This window comes from Protopterus annectens, chromosome 2.part0, assembly GCF_019279795.1.
Source record: "Protopterus annectens isolate FY-2018-M chromosome 2.part0, PAN1.0, whole genome shotgun sequence".
Classification (NCBI taxonomy): Eukaryota; Metazoa; Chordata; order Ceratodontiformes; family Protopteridae; genus Protopterus; species Protopterus annectens.
Genome location: NC_056728.1, coordinates 112,612,422 through 112,638,467, shown reverse-complemented (window position 1 = coordinate 112,638,467; position 26,046 = coordinate 112,612,422). Strand labels below are relative to the sequence as shown.

The following is a 26,046-nucleotide window of genomic DNA, read 5'->3' as shown; positions in this document are numbered from 1 at the left end:
ATTCTACTCATATAAATAGAGGCTGTAGCTTGTTCCACTTATTATAAATTTCTTTAAAGAAAACTGCTGCTTATAATTATGCAAGGTACAAGACTTGGTGTGGAATTTATAGACAATTTCTGTTGCATGCAAGATGATGTTGCATATTTCTTAACAAGGTGGAGGGCACTGCTAATTCAGAGGTAGTAACTGAGCATTCATACAACAGCCCGCTCTGTAGAGCATGTAGTGCCGAATCATATGGAAATTAAATTGCACTGTCAAACAACTGAACAATGAGATTTAAGTTAAGAGAATACAAATACTGCAATTAACAGACAGCAGAGCACATAATAGTAAACTATTAGAGACCAGATGGCATAATAGTGAAGGTCTTCCCCTAACATACACAACGTACAAGGTTTGATCCTAACCTCAGGCCAATGCCTGTTTGGAGTTTGCATGTTCTCGCTATGTCTCTGTTAAGTTCCTCCCACATCTGAAAAACATGCTGAGTGTTTCCATCTGAAACACAAAAACAATCGATGGCACGAATAATGGATGTTGGATGCAGGTCAATAGAGCATGTTTAAACCAGTCACTTTATATGGCGGCAACTGTGATGCACAGTATCATCATGACAGGAGAACATGGATCACTGACTGCATGCTGTGGCAGGGTTAGCCATTTAGTGGTGTAAAATATGGCTACAGGTGATTCAGTCGTGCTGACTAATGTTGCTAAAATGAGCACTGGCAGGTGTAGAATAAGTGGGATAACAATCTAGCCTACTCTAAGCTACCTGAGATGTACCAATGGCTGGTGGTGTATGTTCCCATGATAAAACACAAAAGGGCAGAGTTCAGCAGCCATGTACCCAAGAAAAGGTGGTACACTCTCTCTCTCCTCCCTATATATATATATATATATATATATATATATATATATATATATATATATATAATATATAGCAACCACTTGTGTCACTGCGTTAAACATAAGTCGCGGAGCGGGCACGGAAAATATCACCAACATAAAATCCAGCTGCTCAAATATAGTAAGCACACACACACTGAAGGCGAAAATTATTCCATGGCATGGGCTCATAGACAATAGATAATAGATAATCAAAATCAAAGTCACCCTTTTTAACCCTCATCAATCAGTTAATTAAACAAACAAACACCACCATTTATTTATCGTCTCCCTTAAAGAGACATATCACATAATATCATATAACCTATATATACCACAATATATATTAATTTTAAAAAAAAAAAATATATAATATATATATATATATATATATATATATATATATACATATACATATATATATCATATCAATACAACATACATATATATATATATACATATACATATATATATATATATATATATATATATATATACATGTATAAATATAAACACACACATATACACATATATATACATACACACACAAACACATGCATACATGCATACACACATACATATATATATACACAATAACTGATTCACTATAAGTTCTCATTCAACCCTGGCCAGCTAAAGTCAAAATCCACATCCTTTCCTTTTTTTGTCCAATTAGATGTTTTCTCTATCATCCTATAATATTCCTATATTTATTATCTCTCCAACAACAAATAAATGGGCGTGTGTTATGGTCAATTGTATGTTTTTAAGAAGTGCACTCATTTCTTTGACATTTAATAATGTCACTAATAAATGTCTCACTCTATTTTTAGATTTTTTGACCCCTGGCACCATAAGATGCCCCACATCATATATATTGCCATATATACAACCCATTTTGTTTTAAATCAAATGTTTTATATCAAAAAAAAAAAAAATTGAGAGATATAAAGATTTAGTCTTAGGGATAATATAGGGATAATAATAGAATGCACCTACCGGTACAGGATTACAGCCTATGCTTATTATTTCAATTTTCTTATCCTCTCCAAGAGAGAGACTCTCCAATCCATTCCAAATATTCTATACTCACCTTTTAAATTTTAAAATATTCACCCAAATAACAAAAAACCACCAAAAAGAATATAGAATTTTTATATATTATTATATTATATTTATTATATAATTAGTTCCAAAAGTAGTAATTAACCTACAGGGAACATTCTCATTCCCCCCTCAGATAAATCTCTCTAGATTCCATTTCTCTCTTCATATTTGAAGCCTTTGACATTTTCTTATCAATATCTTTCTTATTATAACCTCTTTGTTTAAATCTAAAAATGTTTTTTTTTTTCTTGTCCAAATTCTTCCTTGTTACTAGGATAGCTCTGTTTGAGTTCGGAAAATTTGAAATAAATCAGCAAAAACAATATCAAATACATTGAAATTTAGATGTTCAACAAAAAGCCTGACAATATGGCCCAGCAGTCGTCGCGACGTCATCCACACAAACATCCTCCTCATAGATCAAACTGCACTCAAGGTACCCCATAAAAGATCTGCATATATTGGTGTATCTTTACTGACAGGACCATTTACTTGCAGATAACATTAAATCAATCAACAGAGAGCAATGTTCAGAAGAATATAAACCATACTGTAATAACCAGTATCTACAAATATAAAGACAACCATATATCATCCATTAATTGTAAAACTCATTTGTATCTTGATTCTAGAGTTAACAAGGGCTAATAATAATTTTTTTGTTGTGTGTCCAAATAGGCGAAATTGAATTGAATCTGTAAGAGACCCTGATCCTGGGTCTATGGGGGGGATGAAAAAAAATATTTTTATGAATCTTTAATATATATATATAAAATATGGGGGGTTAGGTATATTAACACTATTTTAATAAATTTTCATTTTTATATATATCCTTCAGATTTTTTTTTAATTTTTTTTTTTTTTTTTTTTTTTTCAAATCAGAAGTAGACAAGACAAAAAATTTAAATAAAACCCTCCTAATTGTTTCTTTGTTTCTTAACTATATATATTATTCCCTCTTATCCCATATTACACATCACCAATTTTATATCTGCTTTAAGTATCACTAAATCTTTATTTTCCATCAATCTTTTCAAAGTTACCCTTTCTTTTGATGTCAAATTATACCCATGTTTTCAAATAATCTCACCCTAGGATGATAAGGGGGTACGAAGTTATTTTTTTAAAATCTAAAATCAGAGGTAGAAGAAATGTCACTTCTAGTATGAAAAAAATATTTTAAATTCAAAAAAAAAAAAAAAATTAATATCCATACACATGTCATGTTGGGACAAAAAGAAAGAAGGTACATACTCGGGGAGAGGACAAACTAGAAATGGTGTGGGAATTGTGTTGAGAGTGAAGCTTCAGAAGACAGCGAGGGATATCATCAGAATTAGTGGCTGACTCATGGCGATTAGGCTCTAGCCTAATGACAGGGCAGTATTCATAATCTCATTCTATGCCCCATAGTAGGGTTGTGACATCAAAGACAAGAGGACATATAGACAACAGTTGCAGGACCTATTAGATAAAGCAGGACAACATGAATTGGTGATAATAATGTGTTACTTGAATGTTGACATTGGGACAGACAGAACAGGATACAAGGACTGCCTGGGTCTACATGGGTCAACAGGAATAAAGATGAAGAGGCCATTCTACACTTCTGTCTGGCAACTTGGTGGTGCTCGTTACATGGTTTAGAAACAAAGACTGTCACAAGATCACATACTAGAGTAACAAACATGCAACTCAGGTAGACTTCCTCCTAGTAAGGAAATGGCAGTGGGGTAGAATCAGTGATTGCAAAGTCATCCTCACTGAAACAGTCAGTCCACAGCATAAACCACTGGTCGCTACAATCAGCTGCAAGCAGTAGTCAGAGAAGGCTCTAAGATCAACAAAGACCAGGCTGAAGACCAAGAAGATGACTGGGGAGAAAGCGCAACAGTCCAAAGAATGACTCAGGACTCTAGCACCACAAAAAAAAAAAGACAAAATAGATGAAGTAAAAAAAGAATGGCAGCACCTCAAAACAGAATGTGTGAGGACTTCAGAACAGGTATGCAGCCAAACCAGGTAGGGAAATAAGGTACACAAGGAAAGCTGGTGGTGGAAGTCCAGAAGGTCATCAAAAGAAAGAAGGCATGCAGGAAAAAGTGGGAGACAGAAAAGACAGACCAGGCTAGGAAGGAATACTGATTGGCTAAGAATGGTGTGGCACAGGCATCAGAAGCACACTACCAGCTTCTTGAATGTAGATGAGTGAATGGCACAAAGAAAGTATATCATGTTGTAAGGTGAAGACAGAAAGATAAAGAAGATAGTCAAACACCCTTCCTAAGAGATGTCAGCAACAACCTGCTCATTAGTTCACTGTACATCAAAGGTACTATGGAGAGAAAGGCATATCCCAGATAACTGCAGAATAAGCATGCTTGTACAAGTGTTCAGGAACAAAAGGGACAGACATAATTGTTGGCAGTACAGCTGTATTAATCTCCTGTCATATTGCATGGAAGTTCTGAAAAGGGTGACTGATAAACCAATATGCAGAGTAGGAGAAAGTAAGATGGGAAATGAGCAATATGGATTCAGATCAGGGTGCAGTACAACTGACCCAGTGTTTGCAGTGAGACAGATACTTGAGAAAAGCTAGAAATTAAGAGAGAGTCCAAGTGAGCATTCCTAGACTTGAAGAAGGCATATCATATGACAAGGTCCCAAGAAAGCTGACTTGAGCAGTCCTGCAGTGGTTTGAAGTCCCAGAAACAATGATAGAATTAGTGCAGGCTATGTACAAGGACCTAATGACACAAGTATGAACAGTATTTGGTCTCACAGAGGGGTTCCCAGTGGGAGTGGGTGTGTACCAGGTCTCAGCTCTGAGCACACTGTTGTTCATGGTGGTGATGGACTACATTAGCAAATAGGTTGGAGGGGTCAGATCAACAAAGTTACTGCATGCAGATGATGTGGCATGGGGTGTTTGAGGAGAAGGGAAGTCTAAATGAGGAGGTCAAAGTGAGAATCAGAGGGGCTGCAGCCAACTGGCACAGAGTGTCAGGTGTAGTATATAACAGAAAAATGCCAAAGAAGCTGAAAAGTAAGGTGTACAAAACAGTGGTACAAGCAGTACTATGTATGGCATGGAAACATGTTAGTAAAGGCAGCCACTTCCACACCTCCTACAGCACCTGCAACAGGCACTCCAGCCCTACACTGGGCACTTATACCACAGCCAATTCCACATCTCAATTCAGTTCAATGTAGGAGACAACTCAGCAAATGTGTAAGAGTGTCACAAAGTGCATTCTGCTGCAGCACAGCCCTCACATGAGCTGGCAAGTGTGTCATAGCAGTGGAAAAGGATGCTATGTAGCATCATTGTAAGCGCCATGAGAATATGGTGTAGAGCCATCACAAAATGACTGGTATCATGAGGCTCCAGTAGTGCTCACTAATTCATTCAACACCACCACACATAGGTTTGCCAGTGCCATTGCATCTGCCTAGATTGATAGCATTGTCCTTGGCCAGGGTAGGGTATAAACACAAGGTGCATATATATGTAGGCCTTTCAGGGAGTGAGCACAACATCTGCATTTATAACTATCAGAAGTCCTACAGGCCCCTCATTGTTGGTAGTTATGAGTACCTGCTTCAAGGAATCCAATCCAACCCCAAAGCAGCAAGCAGGTCTAGGCCCTGAAATTCACAGAATCTCTGCCACAGAAATTGTCCTGGCCCTAGTGCGGCTGTAATGACACCAAGTCAAGGTCACACAATGCCACTACATCTCTGTCACAGGAGGACATTATCCCTGACACCATTTATCACTCTAGCTAATGGAGTCCCATCCCCTGTGACATGTTTTTCTAATCCAGATTGTGTTACTATCAGTCTGTGCGGGACATTGCATAATCTTGTGTTTTCATATCCCCTGTGCAAATTACGACAAATGTGACTCTCAACACCCTTCCTGTCTCCTGTGTTGTCATAAGTGACCAGATTATGCAATATCCAGTGCAGGCTGATAGTAGCACTTCATGAATCATTTTTATTCTGTGTAGCACTGTTACCTTGTGAAAGCCACGGTCTATAGTTGTTGAGCAGATATTTCCGCTTTGTCTGGGCTGACACCTAGTATCCATGTCACTGACTGTTTGAGCTCACATTTATTGTAACTTATCTGTCTATAAATACATGCTATTACCTTCAGTCAGGACTGCTGGGTCGTCTGATGGATATTATAATACAGACACATAGTCAGGATTTTAGTTCTACTTCCATGTCAAATTGTTAAGCAGTTTAGCACATACTCAACCATCCTGCTGGCTCTCAGAGGACATAACTGCTTAGACCTACTGGATGTATCCAGACAAAAAAGCCATGCCATCTTCTACCCAAATACATGTTCAGTGATTTGCATTGCCTGGGCATGATCAATTTGCAGTTAATTTCTACAATTGTGCACAGAGGTTAAAAGCCAGGGTTCCACTGGCAACATTACCTGCAAAACACAATGCAACAAAATTTTGAATGGGGATAGCAACATGCGTAGAGTCTGTATGAGATGACTTGTTTCTACACATAGTGCCAAGACTTACTAACTAGATAGTCCTGTGACAAATCATAATACTGAGTACAGACATATTGGTCAGATGTACACCATGTGTGAAAACAATATGAACAACCTGGGTATCACACACAGACACAAACAGTCACTGGAAATGATCTCCTGCACAATGCAGAGTATCTGGCAGTTTACAGAATCGTAACCTACCCTATTAATATTGCTCTGTGACTGCGGGCCAGATGGAGTCTTTATTGCCAGGAGTGGAATCTTTGGCACTCAGTACATTGGGGAGGTATGCAGTGCTGTAGAAGCCCTATACTGCTGGATCTCTCTTCCATAATCCTTTGGAGCCATATATGCTCTTCTGTATACAACAATATGACATTAGGGAAGCAGTTGTGAAACAGATGCCTGCAAAATACCCAAAGTGTCTCCAATAAGCTGCTGAAGAGTCCCTGTAACTAATAAAGTAAGATCTATACATATCTTGGTATCCACATGTATAAGATGGCCACATATCTCCAACAATTCAGCATGCAGGAAAAGTACATTGATTATGCTCTTTTTAATATCCTGATCCACTATGTAGTAGGTCACATGGCTCATGGTACGGTAAGGCCACCACTGTCTGCAACACTTCTATACACAAAGCTTGCAAAGATGCTCAATGCGGTCAATGTAGGGCTGGAGTGCCGGTTGCAGGTGCTGTAGGAGGTGTGGAAGTGGCTGTGCTATAAGTGCCCGATGTAGGGCTGGAGTGCCTGTTGCACGTGCTGTAGGAAGTGTGGAAGTAGCTGTGGTATAAGTGCTCAATGTAGGGCTAGAGTGCCTGTTGCAGGTGCTGTAGGAAGTGTGGAAGTGGCTGTGGTATAAGTGCCCAATGTAGGGCTGAAGTGCCTGTTGCAGGTGCTGTAGGAAGTGTGGAAGTGGCTGTGGTATAAGTGCCCAATGTAGGGCTGGAGTGCCTGTTGCAGGTGCTGTAGGAGGTGTGGAAGTGGCTGTGGTATAAGTGCCCAATATAGGGTTGGAGTGCCTGTTGCAGGTGCTGTAGGAGATGTGGAAGTGGCTGTGGTATAAGTGCCAAATGTAGGACTGGAGTGCCTGTTGCATGTGCTGTAGGAGGTGTGGAAGTGGCTGTGGTATAATTGCCCAATGTAGGGCTGGAGTGCCTGTTGCAGGTGCTGTAGGAGGTGTGGAAGTGGCTGTGGTATAAGTTCCCAATGTAGGGCTGGCGTGCCTGTTGCAGGTGCTGTAGGAGGTGTGGAAGTGGCTGTGTAGGGATGGAGTGCCTGTTGCAGGTGCTGTAGGAGGGGTGGAAGTGGCTGTGGTATAAGTTCCCAATGTAGGGCTGGCGTGCCTGTTGCAGGTGCTGTAGGAGGTGTGGAAGTGGCTGTGGTATAAGTGCCTAATGTAGGACTGGAGTGCCTGTTGCAGGTGCTGTAGGAGATGTGGAAGTGGCTGTGACAGTGCATGTCACAGATGTTGTGGATGTTGCTGCTCATGGTGCTGCTGTCATATCAGCTGGAGGAATGGCTACAGGTCTAGATGCTGGTATATACAATTGCAAAATAAATGAAACAAAATAATAAACAAAGTAAATTTATGTAACAGAAAGCATAGTGAGAAAGAGATTAGGGGAGGGAGAAGTACGGATAAAATGAACAAATACAGCTCATAAATATCTTTATTATGATACAGTTACAGCTATTATACTCAAAAGAGCAGTAAACACCCACTCCAAAGGTATAATGATGGCACATTATATATCTGACAGAGGAAAACAAACGTCCAGCTATCATCACATGCAATCCAAAAGGCAAAGCTTTAATGTGTTCATCTACTTGTGCAATCACATTGAAAGCAGAAGTCAAACACACAATAATGGTGGACGTGAAATAAATGTATGGATACAAAGTAAACATTCAGCATAATGTGTACTTCCCTTGCATTATTACAGATACTAGTTAAAATAGCGACACCCACTCCAAATTATCAGTGATGGAATCATTTATTTATTTATTTTACATTTGTTGACTGGGCTAGTCTAACTGGATACATGTCCATTTTCAGTAGAGGCCCGGAGAGAAAAGCTCCAACACACACAATACAATATAGAATGTTGCAACAGTCCAAGCTTAACACAGCTGTTGTTAATAAAAAATACAATACTCATAGTGAACATAACACAAACAGTAAAGGTAATGTACATAAAAGATGCTACTATATACATATATACATAGATTTAAATTGCTATATCATGGTCTCTTTGGTTCTTTAAGGATGGCTGTAGTTAGTACAGAAGAGTAAAAGGTGAAGAGTATTCATTAGTATAAAGAAAAAGAGTTAGTCAGGGTTAGTACAGGGGCATAACCAATGTGTTCTGAGATATAATTTTAGTGTCTGTTTAAAAAGTGTTATTGTGGACAGAGATAAGAGTTAAGTGGGTAGAAGGTTCCAATCCTTTCCAACAGTATTAGAGAACAGAGAGTCTCCTGCCAAGTTGTTGGATCTGTTTGTACAAATAAGTGGTTTATTTAAGGAGCATACATTTTTAAGATTGTTGTAAGGGGTAAAGAGGCTAGAGGGTATTGGAGTATTGGTGGGTTGATACAGGGTCTTATGGGCAATAGCAAGCTGGTGAAATTAAAGCTGATTTTGAATCTCTAGCCATCCTAGCTGCTTTCGATTAAGACAATGATGACTTCTAAAAGGAGAGCCAGTGGCAAATCTAGCAATATTATTATAGGAGATTGCCAGTTTGTTGAGGTTGGTTTTTGAGATATTAGTGCAGCGGTAGTGTTGTTGCCTCACAGCAAGAGGTTCTCCCATTCGATTCTCAGTGTGGAGTGTGCATGTCCTCCCTGCAGTCGAGTGGTGTTCAAAAGACATGCGTAGAATGGGCGTGCCTTCACTGAAGGTTGGGCATCGAGCTAGCACCTCGGCACCCATAAAAATCTACCGCCAATCATTAGCAGACCGGAGTTCCACTGTGGCGTCCCCTAACCGGAAAAGCCGAAAGAAGAACAGAAGTGTATATAGGTGAAGCATAGAGTAGAGTGGAGATTAAGTGAGTACGGGCTATAGTGGTCCTGGCTAATGGTGTAAGGAAGGGTTTGCTTCTATAGAGGGACCCCAATTTCTTGTTGACTGTTTTTATTGTGTTGTTAATATGAGTATCAAAGTTAAAGTCGCTATCTATTGTTATTCCTAAGAGTTTGGTGGTTGGGTCAGGAGATATGAGAGCACCATTATTAGATACAAGTGTGAAATATGCTGGGGTGGACTTCTGGGTTGTAGTAAAAAGTAAACGTTTAGTTTTTTGGGGGTTTAGGAGGAGGCAGCGGTTTAAAAAAAACATTGTTCTACTATATTAAATGCTTTTTGGGTAAGAGACTGTAGTTCAGATGGAGAAGTGGCTGACCAAATTATTGTGGAGTCATCTGCGTATTGAATACAGGTGGCTTGAGAAATTGGTAGATGTAAGTTCTGTAAATTCATCTTAGAAACAAGTTCCATTTCTGTTAATAAGTATAATATTAATATAGTGGGTAAATTTAATTGTGATACCACAAACGTTGTGTATTGTGCTTTATGCACCCATTGTACCTGCTTCTATGTAGGGAAAATGGAGCATAAGCTAAAGGAATGAATAGGTGAACATGTAAGAGCTATCAGAGATAGCATTGAAACCAATGCACTTGCCAAACATATTTCCCTAAATAGCACACATTCATTTAAATTTTTGGTATTAGATATTTTAAAAAGTAGTAGTAGGGGAGACGCATGGCAATTGATTCTTGAAAAAATGGAATTAAAATATCAAATTCGCCTGGGTGCGCATTCTTGGCCAGGCTTAAATGGTATGTTATCTTTAGGTAGTGTTCTGAAATTAAAGGCTTTGGAACGTTAATGCTTTAAGTTTTCATTTTTTAAGTTTAAATACACCTTCAAACATGTATTCTACAAAATGCATTTTTAAATGTATTAAGCATGATTTTGGATGTTTCAGGATATACATATATAGAGATATATAGCTTTAGTGTTTTATATACCATCATGGTATAATTAAGTATGTATTTTATTCTTAGGTTATTGTATATGTATATATTTATATGCTTATACATTTTATTCGGTCAATGTATTTATATTTGTATTTATATTTATATTTATATTTATATTTATATTTTGTTAGTGTTTGATACAGTGCTGGGGAAATAGAGGGTATGTCATTATGATTCACAGGGAGATGGGCGAATGGAAATGCACATTTAATTCCATTATGGCATTTTAAATGGGAAGGAAATGATGTAGTTTGTCAGAGGAAGTTTGTCAGTCAGCACAAACGAAAGTACTTACTTTTTATGAGTGTATATTGTAGATTTTTATTTACACGCTGTTTTAGCTGTTCAAGTTTATAAAAGCGTCTATTTGCCAGTCTGGTTTCCTTTCTTGGTTTTTGGTTTCCTGGCTTGAGAAATTGCTGAATGTAGGTTGTTAATAAAAATGGAAATTAGGAATGGGCCTAATATGGAGCCCTGAGGAACACCGAGGGAAATGGGGAGGTGGGTAGATAGATTATTATCCCATAGCACAGCCTGCTGTTAATTGTCTAAATAAGATTTGAACCATTTTATGGCTAGAGGTTCAAGTGAAAGGGATTTGAGTATATTTGAAAGTAGCTGGTGATTAACCATATCAAAAGCTTTAGATAAATCAATAAAGACTGCAGAGATAAGAATATTGTTGTTATGGTTTTTGTTAATGCAGTCTGTAAAGGATAGCAGGGCAGTGGTAGTACTGTGGAATGGTCTAAATCTGTGTTGACAGTTGGCAAGTAAGTTATTTTGGATTAAGTGGTGAAGTAGTTGCTTATGGATGCATTTTTTCCATTATTTTTGCCAGTGGAGAGAGTAAAGCTATAGGACGATAGTTTGAACAGTTGTTAGAGTTCCCACCTTTATGTAGGGGGATAATGTGAGAGATTTTCTAGATAGTTGGAATGGTTCCTTCACTTATGGTTCTGTTAACCAGTATGGAAATGGGAAGAAGTAGAAACTGGTTGCAACTAAAATGATGGAAGTGAGCTAGTAGTAGAAGTAGGCAGATTTGAGGTACCTGGAGATAGTTGACTAGCAAGAGTTTGGATGGCATCTGTGAAGAAGAAATTGAAGGCATTGGCAGTTTGTGTGGGATTCTTAGGGTTAGAGCTGTGTGGGCTTGGCATGATAGATAGACCTGGGTATAGTAGTTTGTTAATGCTAGTCCAAAACTTTTGTGGTTTATTTTGGTAAGTTTGCTATAGTTGGAAGTAAAAGTTTATTTTATCTAAGAGGATAGCATTTTTTTGTATTATTTCTAAGTTGCCTAAAGTTTTGATGGTTTGTAATATTCTTAGTAGTATGCTATTTAGTCCAGGATTTGTTTCTAAGAAGGATTTTTTGCCTAGTAGATTTTGAGAGCCATGGGGCAGGTTTGGTCTTATTTCTAATAGAGTGCGATAGGGCGTGGTGGTCAAGGATGGCTAAGAATGTGGAATTTACGTATTGTATGGCTTCATCTAGTGGGAGGGATTTTAGTGGTGACCAATTACACTGCTTGAGTTCTGTTTGGAAAAGTTCAGGGTTAAAATTTTTTTTGGTCCATATTGTCCTGAATGTATTTGAACTGCAGTGGTGGTGCTGCGGTAGCGTTGTCACCTCACAGTAAGACGCTGTCCAGTTCAATTCTCAGCTAGAGCATCTTCTGCATGGAGACATGTGTGAATGGGCGTACTTTCGTTGAAAGTTGCGTGTCAGGGCTGGCAACTCTGCACGTAAAAATCAACTGCCAATCATTAGCGGACTGGAGTTCCACTGTGGCAACCCCTAACCGGGAAAAGCAGAAAGACACAACAACAACAACATTGTCCTGAATGCATTTGGGTAAGTTAGGTTGGTTTTATGTAATATACATCCAAATGGGAGAACCAAAATCACAGCAATCACTGCATGCAATCTGTATGCAAAGAATTAATGTGTTAAGCTACTTATACAATCTGAGTAAAGCTTGTAGTCAAACACACAGTCATAGCTGTGTGAGAGAAGTGTACAGATACAAAAAGACAAAAAAAACGCAGTTCATAAACTTGTTTTCATTAGGTTGTTGTAAGTATTTTACTTAGAATTGCAACAAACACCTAAAGGAAATTACTAATGATGGCACTATAGACAACAATGGGGCAGATCGAGCCCATTGACATCATCACATGCAATCTAGAAGGCAAATCTTTAATATGTTGAGCTACTTTTGCAACCTAACTGAAGGCTACAGTGAAATACAGAATAATTTTATCAGGCCATGTATGCTGAGAAAGAGGGTCTGTGAGAGAAATTCACAAATACAACAAAATAATGCTTACATTTCCCTTGCAATTTTATAGGTAGTATATTTTACACACTAAAAAACTTCACAAATCAAAAACATATTCTGATGATGTGAGATTTCACCATCTATGCCAGGAGAAGTAAGGCAGTGGATGTGTAACATATGCCAGCACAGCTAACTGGAGTTTTGTAAAGAATTATTTGTCATTTGCATATCAATCTGATTTGTACAGGTGCTTGTGTTGAAAATGTATTTGTAAAGCTGCTTGTGTTAAAAAATGTACCAACAGTGGGTCTTACTGGCCAGAAAAGAAATACACCTGTATGTCAAACTGTATTGTAACTTTTGAAATGAATATATTCTAACAGAGGATTCTGGAAGAGAAGAAGTTAAACTCAGTCCAGCTAACTTTGAAAATAGTCTGAAATTAACTTACCTGGTTTAGGCCATAAAGATTTTATCTCATAGGTCTGATTGCAGCCAGAGACAAAATGTCTGTGAAAACCAGGACTAGGAATTCTATTGTTTTGACCTTAGGGGTGAGCTAATGGCTACAATGGAAGGGTGGACATTTTTGACATGGTTTTATAGCTTCCAGATGTTATATCACATCTTAGCAAAGCTCTTTGTGTGTGTATGGTAACACATATGTGCACGATTCTGGCTCAGTTTCTAGTAAAGGGGGTAGTGTGGGAACTAGAAGTCAAGTGACCAGATGCATTTGATGTAATTTTGTAATCTAACACCGAAATTATGTATTAATACTGGATGAGACAGAAGTCTCAGGGGAGTATGTTTGTGATACCTGACAAGAAAGAAGACCACTCACTCATTTCATCTTGTCTTGCTATGGTAAGTGAAATAGGGAGCAGTAATTCTTTAGATCAGTCAGGAAAATACAGTGAGATTAGTTAAGTACTGTATTTAAATATCTGTGTGCATCTTTCCATCTGTGTAATTTTTAATATTTCCTGTGATTGAAATCCTGGTGGTTATTGTAAATAGATATTTATTATTTGCATTTTCTTTTATTATTTATTATTAAATATATTTAAACTTTTCATTGTTGCTGGTCTTTTAGAGAATATTTTAACCTTTGAGAGTACTTATATTTATTTGTTGACACTGTGGCTGCTCTTGAAAGCCTTGCTGCATTGGTCAAACACTACCATTTGTATTAGTATTAATTGTACTCAGTATAATTGGGTACCCTTGTAAAAGCCTTAGAGTAGCTGGCTTTGGAGTGTTCTGGTGGCAATATCTACCTTATAGTCTCAGCAGAGGGGGCATAGCTGTTAAACTTTGCCAGCCTTTATCAGGTGTGTGTGTGTGTGTGTGTGTGTGTGTGTGTGTGTGTGTGTGTGTGTGTGTGTGTGTGTGTGTGTGTGTGTGTGTGTGTGTGTGTGTGTGTGTGTGTGTGTGTGTGTGTGAAAATCAAATCTCAAACAGTGTGTGTGTCAGCTACTTGGAGCAGGGACACAGAGCACTGGTTTCAGAGAGGATGGTGGAGTAGTTGGCTTGGAACAATAAGCTGAGGACTCAACTCTACAGCTGTGTCAGTGGGGAGTCTTACTAGGGGCCTGGAGAGAGAAGGGGAAACCCAGCCCTAGGACTGAACATGTTCCCTGTGTGCTCTTAAGGGAAACTGTGCTTGGTGAAGAGAGCTGCATCCAGAAATAATGCGTGTATCCATCTTTGTTCCAAGTGAACTTCCCTTACTGGTGAGGACTGAGACTTCTTGATTACTGACCCAGAGCAGGGATGTCACACATATCTTTTTAGTTAAAAAATTTAAAAATAACAATTTATATCTTATATTTTTCATTTTTAATATGACTCATATGTTTAATACTGATTTAATACTTGTAGTCATATTTAAATCTGGAGATAAACTAGCACACAATATTGCAATCCACTTATACTCAGCCATTTCTGTATCCAAAATCATTCTTCCTATAGATATTTTGTGCCCACAGAAGGTAGCTCATTTTTAAAACTAGCTGTAGAACAGCACAATAGATGTGCTGTGTTACAATGCTACATCTGTGCAGGTGCGTGTGTTGAAAATGCATTTGTAAAGCTGCTTGTGTTAAAAATGTACCAACAGTGGGTCTTGCTGGACAGAAACACTGCAGTCTTGTATCTCTGTATATTGAGTGAATAAACCATATATTATAGTGACTCATTTGCATTCAATTAGATGTGAAGTTACAGATGGTCCCCAAAAGTATGGGGTGAGCTGAGTATGAACTATGCTACTTATGGGTGTCCAGGCACATGCATGACATGTGGAAAATTAAGCTCAGTGTCTGGCCAGTTAGCATGAAGTAAAAGATGAGCAATTACAAACAGTTATGAGTTGGAATTCCGAGATCAACAACAATGAAACCTGCAATAGGTGAATTTTACAATAACTGATTATCCAACAGCAGCTTCTACAAGGTAAAGACTACTTTTTTAGCTTCACTTCTTAAACTACAGGTACTGTTAGCTGCTGTACTTCTTAAAAGAAAACTCCATCCTAGAACTAAAAAAAATGTTTTTTTTTCACTCTATCTTTGTTTCCTGACTTATTTTAATACCTCAATGTCACTCTTAAGTGCTTTATTTGTAATTTTTCCACAACATGGCTAACAATGGGGCTTGATGTATCAATGTGATCTTGTACTCCCTCAAGCCTTTTTCTTTCCCATAATCCTTTGTATGACTTATGCCAGACATAAGGAAGTAACTTTGACTTCCCATGCCATTGATATATAATGGGATTTGGGAGGGTCCCTGTTATTTTCTTTGCTTTCTGTAAAAGGACTGCTTATTTTCTGTCTCTAATCACCCTCATTTATATTTGGCTCAGACCTTATTTTACTTACTTAGATGTTATCCAGTTGTAGCCAGAAAAGTAACTAAATTGCAGGTCTTTGTTCAGTGTTTTCTTTTGTAGTTCAAGAGGAATTTTGAATCCCTCCCCCCACACTACTACAGAGGTGTTAAAACTGTCACTGCACTGAGAGACCCTTGCAGAATCAATTCCTCAGACTACAAAAGAAAACCCTGTCATAGTGTGGGGGAATTCTGCTCAGTGATATTATCTGTGTGTGTAACGGGTGGCCACGGTGGTGCAGCGGTTAGTATTGCCACCTCACAGCAAGAGGTTCTCCAGTTCGATTCTCAGCTGGGGTGCCTTCTGTGTGGAGTCTGCATATCTTCCCTGTGGTCGCGTGGGTTTCCTCCGGGTGCCTCCCACATCCCAAAGACATGCAGTAGGTGGATTGGACACTCTAAATTGGCCCTAGGTTTGAGTGTGCGCGTGTGTGCGCCTTCTGTGGAAGGTTGGGCGCCGGGCTGGCAACTCAACACCGTAAAACTCCACTGCCAATCATGAGCAGACAGTTGATCTGCTGTGGTGACCCCTAACTGGGAAAAGCCAGAAGAAGAACATTATGTGTGTAACACTGATACAGAAATAATACAGCATTCAGTACAATACACATGCATGGTGCATCTTCCTCTCCTGGTGTTTTTCCTGTATATTACAGTCCCCTGTTAATCTAGATTTTAATCCCTTAATATGCAGGTTCAACCTAATAACAGGAGTTACAAAGTAATCACCCATTTTGTATTACTCAAGCAAAAAGATTATACTTTACTACTCCACCTTACATCTGAGTTTGTGAAGGGTCTTACTGAAGCTACATTACATTCCTCCAAATCTCCTCACGCAGATTTCCCCACTGATTGTCACCTAACTAACCACGCCTTTTATTTCTCAGCAGCCCAGTACTCTCATTTTTGTCTCTGATGTTCACCCAGCCATTCTGAAGTTTCAGGATTTGGTCAGTACTTCTGGAGTCCTGCACATTTCTCTCCATTTATGTACAGATATTCCCTACCCAAACTTTTCTTCCAGTGCTGTATTTGACTATCCTTATGCATACATCCATCTATCCTTAATTATGGCCTTATAAATACTATGCACTGCCTTACTATTATCTGCCTACTTTTTTCTAGATTGCATCAGTATCCTCATTATTTCAAGCTTTGTAATGTTTCTTCTTTTTATCTCTGCATCAGTTCACTAAAATCTGAGACAGGCCCTGTATTTCATCATTTCTGTCCCATTAAACTGAATCTCACATAATTCATACCATTCCTATTATTCTTCCTCTTCATTTTAGTTGCTCCCAAAACTACACAGTTTCACTCCTTTCCCACCATCTTTGTGTCATGTTAACATACCTTATTAACTGCCCATTGACCATATCAGCGGGCTTCAGTTCAAATTCCCATATGGTGCAATCTTTTGCCCTTAAAATTCCAGTCATGTATATCTTCTTCTTCTTTCGGCTTTTCCTGGTTAAGGGTCGCCACAGCGGATCACCTGTCCACTCATGATTGGCAGTGGAGTTTTACGGTGTCGAGTTGCCAGCCTGGTGCCCAACCTTCCACGGAAGGCACACACACACACACACACACACACACACACACACACACACACACACACACACACACGCACACACGCACTCACGCTTAGGGCCAGTTTAGACTATCCAATTCACCTACAGCATGTCTTTTGGATGTGGGAGGAAACTGGAGCACCCAGAGGAAACCCACTCAACCACAGGGAGGACATGCATGTTCCCTGTCCTTCTTTTAAAGCACTGCTTGTGATCAGATATCTATTAGGTTCATAGATGAATACTAGATTGTTATGTGCCTGCCCAATAAACAGATAGTGACCAGTGAAGGTGAGAATCAAGAGTCTATATTACCTCATCAAAATGACTCTTGACTGAATACCAATCCATTGACGTCTACACAGTGAAACCCAAACCAGTGAACATTGAAAGCTTCCACTGGGCAAGGAAACAGTTGCCCCCTCACACACCGGAACATACACTGCACTAAATCAAGCCCACCCAAGTGGGGGGTTTTGCCTCCCACACCTCCCCTAACTATATATACCAACTCCTAGATCACACTACAGTGAGGTAAAAGGGCAATGTTGTGGTGTTGGTAGAGTGCTTCTTTATCCTGGGAAAACTTTTGGGGTCTACGGAAGTGAATGTCATTGTATAGGAGTCGATGGACTGGTATTCACTGAAAACTCATTTCAATAAGGTAATATAGACCCAAGAATCAAACCTTATAATTTGTGTCTGGGAGGTAAACACCTTAACCATTATACCAACTGTATGTTTCCTTTCTGTTCCAGCTTCATACATTAGAGTTTGATGCATAAACTGGGCTCAGCAGATAGTTCATAAATTTTTACTTGTACAGCCTTATAATACTAATACAAATTTGGAACTGCCAGTTCCCCCATCATCTAATGGTAATACCATCTTCTGCAAATTTACTGTTGGAAATTTATCTGCCCGTATATATTTCAGGGCTTCCCTTCTAATCAAATGTCAAAATATTTCAAAGTTTTGCAGGGTTTTTTTGTGTTTGTATAAGTTCTCTTATGTTTGCACACTTTTGTCTGTATTTCTGAACATTTCTCAAGGTCTGTGAACTTATTTCCAAGGATTCCTGATACTGTAGGAGTTCTGCCTTTTGTCGTAAAGCATTTGCTACTGCACCTGAGCTCAAAACCAGTTTGTTTTACATTAAGAAGGTTTTTTCTGCACTCTAGTGGGTGCAGAGGGCTGATTTAACTTACCCGAGTTGGGAATTGCTGTTGGAAGGCTTACTGTGTGTTTGACTGATTGGTCTGAGGGCTTAACTTGGCAAAAGTGTTTCATCCTGCTGGTATAAACGCCCTGCACAAATGTGGCTACCCATGTCTTGTATGTAAGCAAATCTCTCCAGTTTACAATCCTCTTTAGGGGGTGCTCTTCATAGTCTGCCACTATTCACAGCTGCTCAAAGAGCTTCCAGTTTGCACAGAGGGTAGCCCCACTGCAGGTCATCTAATAGTATATTACTAAGCATGCTCAATTAGACCTTTAAGTGACTCTCCCCATTCCTTCCCATCTACTAAGGATCTGATATGATGGGTAAGCAGTTACTTGTCACCTCTGCTTCTGGCCTGTTGGAAATAGGCATCATGAGGCAGTGTAATAACTGTCTCATGTTCACTGACAACCATTTAATTTTAGAACAGACAAACACAGAGGGTGAGAGATGTGGATACACAATGTCATTGGAGGCAAACCTCTTACATACACACAAGCAAAATACAAGCCACGTTGTCAGCATTACATCCAAAACACTCACTACCAACACTAAAGAACAAACAGATAGACCAACATATGTGAAGGTACTCACTTGCAATCTACCCATATCTCTAAGGCCTCCTAAAAGCATCTCTCAGTGGCCCTGCATACACTCAAAAAAGATATCACCTCCCACAATGCATAACTCTGAAAATCATAGTAGACATGCATCCAAACCCATAACGTAACATACCACACAGCCAAACATTCTACTTTTTGGAGATTCCATTATAAGACATACTGATGTCCCCCTTACCAGGCTAAACAAGGAGAAGATCACAGTGAGCTGTCTGTCTGGAGATAGGATCCACCAGATCACGCATACACTTAGGTCTTTAAACCACAAGTACCAGTATGACACAGTCATAGTCCATGTGGGCATAAACAGCCTAAGATGTACCTCACTGGACTGTATGAAGAGAGATGTGATGGAGCTCTCTGAATATGTGTCCCAGGTGGGCATGAATCTAGCCTTGAGTAGTATCCTATCTTCACTTATGATGATGCCATAGTACTAGCAAAAAAGTCTGACTTCAACAATTGGCTTAATTTCTGGTGTAACAACAAGGAGATCCAATATCTGTCAGGCTTGGGAGACATAATGAACAACCACGATGCTTTGCCAGAGATGGTTTACACTTCTCAACACTTGGCTTTCAGATACTGGCAAAAAATTTATCTATCCCTTTTTTTAGGCCGTGCCAAGCTGTTAAACTCCACAACATAACAAAAATCACTAATGACTACCTTATGTACTGCTGATCACTGTTAGTAATTTAAATAAAAAATGCACTCCCTGGAAACACTCCTCACCTAGGAGAATGTAGACATATGTGCAGTCACGAAAACGTGGTCCAGAACCATGGAAAGCACCTCACCTATCAAAGGCTACAATGCCTTTCATACATTTCGATCCCCTGCAGGATAAAACAAAGGGAGTAGGTGTCTTTGTGTTCATAAAGGGCAAGTATATTGATAGACTGGTCCAACAACATGAAATGCTTTAGCTGCTCCATGCCCAGCAAACCACAGATGTGACCTTCTATTATAACCTTACAAGCAACACATCCCCTAATATGTCTAGAAAACCACACCTCTTACCTAAACCTACTGGAATCTCTTAACATTCAGCCTAACACTACTTATGGGGACTTCAGCTACTATAATTCACTTGGCCAGATGTTTTCAGACTTCATCAATGGCAACACCCTGGAGCAACTAGTTAGCTGCCCATCTAGTGGTACAAATATCCTAGACCTAGTACTCATGAGCAAAGGGGGATGCTGCTTCCTCACATGCATTAACGTCTCCCTGGTCAGATATAACCAAAAAATGATCTCCTTTAGTATTAAAACTAACTAAGAATCCCCATCAAATTTCAAACCTGTTAAGAACTTTGCAAAAGTCAATTACCTCAAACTAAGTGACAGCTTATTAAACTTCCAAGCCCTTCCAAACCCAGATAACACTGAACTGTACACAAAAGCACTGTACAACCACATTTATAGCTCCATGGAAAAGGCCATACTTGTCTGAGTCAAACCTATGATTACTATCAAATCTAAACCACCATGGTGAACCCTTATATAAACAGGCTATTCAACAAAATGAAAAAAAAAACCCAAAGTCAAGAAGGAAAAGACAAAACAATGTAAAAAGACACTCACCAGTCTAAACAAATAAATTAGCTGGTTAAATCTGCCAAAGCAAACTATGAGGTAGAGATAACCTTCCAGGTGAAAGATGACCAAAAGACTTATTTTAATTATGTTCATAACCTAAGGGAAATGCTCAGCAATGTGCTGAGTTAATCATGAACTGCAACACTTACATCAAGTCTGAAACTACAGCAAACCTGCTGGCTGACAAGTTCAGTTCAAACTTCTCCCCTACCATTACCTCTTACCATACCCAAAGAAATACCTGCAACCATCCCATTACTGGTCATTATGAGGGAACAGATCCTTACTGTGCTCACTAAAGTAAAAAACACAGCCTCCAAGGGTCCAGCAACATTCTGGGATGCTTCTTAAATAGCTTAAAACAGAATATATAAGGGCCACTACAAACCCTCTTTAATTACAGCCTCCGGATGAGCTTTATCCTAGAGAAATGGAGGACGTAATGGTCATCCCTCTGCACAAGGGTGGGGCCTATCAACTGACCCAGGGAACTACAGACCCATAAGCTTGACCAGTTTTTATCTGCAAGGCCATGGAGAGAATTATCATGGACCTACCTGATCAATAACAACATAAGAACTCTCCAAATGCTGGACCAGACCAATGTGGTTTGCCCAAGAGAGATCTTGCCTGCTCAATCTGGTGACTTCTTTGAGAAAGTCACTAGGGCCATGGATGAGGGTAAAATGGTACACACCATTTATGTACACCTGGCCAAAGCATTCAACACAATCCCCAACTTGGGGACCATAGATAAACTTATTGAGTTAGGTCTAAACCCCTACATCATCAGATGGATAGCCAACTGGCTCACTGACAGGACACGTTGGCCAGATAGGTGAGCCCACTTCTGTTAAGAAACCTGTTACTAGTTGTATCCCACAGGGCTCAATGTTGGAACTCCTCATGTTTGGTATAGACTTCTCTGAAGTGAAGGCCAATGTGGAAGGTCTCTGGCTCACCAAGTTTACCAATGACTGCAAGCTGGGAGCGATCACCAAATCCCCAAATGATGTTGACATCCTACAAACAGGTCTAAAAATGACAATCAACTGGTGTCAAAACCATGGTCTGAGACTTTAGTTTTTAAAAATGCATAATCATAGCCTACAGTAAATCCCTGCAAATTATAATGTTAAGCACAGGTAATCCAGAGGGCTCGAATGAAGTCTGGTCTTCCACCTGTGACCCAGAGGGTGACAGGACAAACAAGAAACAGAGTACAAATGATTAGTCCAGATAAAATCACTTTAGCTAGCAGATCTAGGAGACTCTCTGATACTCTCCTTGTGGGTGTAATAGATACCTAGTTGAAGTTTCCAGTAGTTTATTCAGTTAAGTAGGTAGATGGACGAGTGTTCCTGTTCTAATACATTACATTCAACAGGTCAGTTATTTAAAGGCAGTTACAGACAATGGTGGGAGGGTCCATGGTAGCTGATTGGAGGAAAATCTGGGAGATGGAAAAACAAGAAGCCAATCCCAAAGCTTAGAGGGTAGTCCCTTATTTAAATATTGCTGAAAGACCTATGAGGGTTTATCAGCTCAATAGCCTGTGGAACCTCATTCTTACTTAAAAGGTTTTATTTTTAACTTCTAGCAAACAAACCATGACAATGTACTATGAGCTGCAATTCCATCCATCCTCAACCCCTTTTTCCTCACTTTGAGCATGGGATTGGGGTGTCACTTCAAACGTCACAATCATCTCGAGCCAATGTTTACACCGCCGGGTGGCTAGCCCTTCCGTGGTAATATAAGCTACAAGTATAGAACTATATTTAAGAAAATGAACTGGGATAGGTACTACATGACTCCCACAGGGCTGCATATCATATGGCTGATAAAGTCTTGCATTGTATTTCAATCCACACAGTTGTTGTGTCTTTCGGCTTATCCTGGTTAGGGGTCGCCACAGTGGAACTCCGGTCTGCTAATGTTTGGTAGTGGATTTTTTACGTGCTGAGTTACCATCCCTGACGCACAACCTTCAACGAAGGCACACCCATTCACGCATGCCTCCACACAGAAGACTCTCTAGCTGAGAATCGAACGGGACAACATCTTGCTGTGAGGCGACAATGCTACCGCAGCACCACACACACTGCCAGTCCAAAATGTGGTTTTGTGGAATCAATGAAATGTTAAGAGTGTACAGTAATATGGTCATTCAGTGGTTTTCATTTACACAAGCTGCACAGCTCTGTGGTGCAGCATTTGTATGTTTATGAATTGCTCCACCATCTTGTTTTGTCTTATTTCCACATGACAGGTTACTAATTAATGATGTTCATTATCAAGTCAGTATACAGATAGTAGCATATAGCATGGTCAGCACTGTTGCTTGCCGTTCACCAGCAGTGGTAACTGTATTACTGAATCGCACCCTCCCTGTGTGGTGTGATCATCCATTGTACTGCTGCAAAGTTTTCTGAATCTCAACCAATATTCTTACAGAAATTTATCAAAGTTAACCAAACATTTATTAGCATTTAATGCATATTTTAACTTTGCATGATTTTTCTGTGATTCACTAGACATGCAGGTTATATTATTTAATGTCACTAAAAAGGTTAGCAAAAAGCCTCTTTTTACTACAAAATGAAAAAAAAGGTGAACATTATTCACACAATATTTTTATGTAAATCTGACTCAGAATAATTCCCTGATGTATGGTATATTAGCCTGCTATATATTTTGTATGCAGAATTCAGCTTTATTTCACTGTTTAATATTTCAGTAAAGACATGCTGTATTAACCAGTCCTATTCATTACTTTAAATAATATTCCTAAATTAAAACAAAAATATCTAAACTACTATGCCCTTGGAAACAAGAATGGCTGGAAACCAGGATATTCAAATGCTGTTTTATATATATATATATATATATATATATATATATAGAGAGAGAGAGAGAGAGAGAGTGAGTGGAGAAGCCGGGTACCAGTAGGACTGAAAGGGGATGTCTACAAGAGGGTAGTGAGACCAGCTGCCTGTGATCTCTTCTTCACCTGTCTTCCACTCTCACCATTACTCTGAACTGTTGATCCCACCAACTCTACTCCCTGCATACTCACCATTGCTCTATCCTCCCTCTCATTCACACACATACATTCTGTCTTAATCCTGCTGACCTTCATTCCTCTCCTCTCTAGAGCATATCTCCACCTCTCCAGGGTCTCCTCAACCTGTCCTCTATTGTCACTACAAATCACAATGTCATCCACAGCCATCATACTCCACAGGAACTCTTGTCTGATCTTGTCTGTCAACCTGTCCATCACCATTGCAGATAACAAAGGGCTCAGAGCTGATCCTTGATGTAATCCCACCTCCACCTTAAATGCATCTGTCACTCCTACTGCAGACCTCACCACTGTCACACTACCCTTGTGCATATCCTGTGCCACTCTTACATACTTCTCTGCAACTCTCGATGTCTTCATACAATACAACTCCTCTCTAGGCAAACCCAAAGTCAGTCCAACCCGCACGTACAGCAAGTGCAAAGGCTCTATAGTCCCAAGTAAATTCCAAAATGAGTCAGAGCCAGCACAAAGAAACATAGGTGAAGGGAAAAAAAAATCCCAACATCCAACCCAAACCGGTTTTGGCTTAATAGTCTTCTTCAGTGGAAGACAGGCAAAATATAAATAATAGGACAAAAAAAGCCATTTTTATATACCTACAGACAGATGCCAAAAGACCTCCTATTGGTTAATTTAAAAGTATTCATTTAAACCAGGAGGGAAAAAAAAACCTAGTTTAGTTATCCATTTCTTTTCTTTAACATTTAAAATATTATGCCAGCCAACCTTGTCCCTGCAATTTCCTAATATGCAATCAATAATAATGAATCTAAATGATAAAGTAATGTGCTTGCAAGTATGTTTGAAGAGGGCATTGGACTGCCTTTTATTCCTTATATCACTCATATGCTCTCCAATTCTAACTTTGAGAGGTCTTGAAATTTGGCCCACGTAAAATGCAGAGCATGTGCAAGTGGCCAAATAAATTACCCAACTTGTACTGCAACTTGCCAAAAAGGTGATATTAAAGACTGTGGATGTATTTTTGTTGGTAAATTTTTTAGTTTTGTTCATCCTATGCCAGTGAGAACAATGACAAGGGACACATCACACCAATATATCTCCTGTGAGTGTTCTTTGGATCTAGGCAGTTTTGTTAAAACATGTTCAGCCAGGCACACAAAAAAAGTATTGAAACCTAGTTCATATAATTTGGATCTATCAAGCCAATACTGTAAGGCTATCAACCCTGCCCAATGTGGGATGTTGGCATACAAAATGGTGACATCCAGGGTACATAACAACCAATCTTGCTCAAGTTGAATTTCAGAGATGATACCCAAAAATTGGGTAGTATCCTGAATATGGGCTCACACACAAGTCAACAGGGGTTTCAAAACAGTGTTAGATATTCCAAAACGGTTTCAATAAGGGAACCCCTGCTTGCCAGTATCGGCCTTCCCGGTGAATTTTTGGGATCTTTATGGATCTTGGGTAGAAGATAGAGTTACTGTTGTTTAGGATCATGTACCTTAAGATGAAAGTTGTCTGCCCTAGTAATGATGCCTTGCTCCTGAGCTTTATCCCAAAAGGTATCAATTTCCCCTTTAAACATCCTAGTGGGGTCTAATGGCATAGCCATATAGTATCTGCCATCTTCTAACTATTTCATTGCTTCCCACAGTAAGAAGCCCAGTCTTGTATCACAACTGCTCCTCCTTTGCCTGCAGGTAGGATCACAGTATCCCTATTGTTCCTCAAACTATCTATATATTTTTCCTCAACCTTAGGTAGATTGTTATGAAAGGTCTTATACTCACAAGGATTGAAGTGTAGATCTTTGAGAACATTAGATTGAAAAATCGATACAATCGGTGACATGGGGGGGATACAAGTAGATTCATGAAATCTAAAACCTCGCTGTGTATTGGTTGAGGTATTTTCAAAATATAGCCTTAGGTTTAACATGCGGCAAAAGTCCATCACATCTTGAGCCAAAGTGTGCTCAGGCCCTTGTTCAAGATCTTTATTTCAGTTTCAGAAAGAATTACAGAAGAGATATTGTGCACATTCATGCAGGTGTCTACCTTTGTATCATCAATTTGAGAAGCCCTTCCAAATCATTTGTTGCCCTTATGTTTCCTCACTCTCTCCTGATCCTGGCTGTGCCCCCACACCCTCCTAACTATATATACTAACTCCAGGATTGCACTACAGTGGGGAGAAGGG

General features: G+C 39.3%; 1 protein-coding gene across 3 annotated transcripts in view; it reads right to left on the bottom strand.

Moving 5' to 3' along the window:
• The window catches only part of LOC122792986 (diacylglycerol kinase beta-like), a 4,078,579-nt gene that overhangs the window by 2,273,615 nt on the left and 1,778,918 nt on the right, over positions 1 to 26,046 (bottom strand). The gene's annotated exons all lie outside the window — the stretch shown is intronic.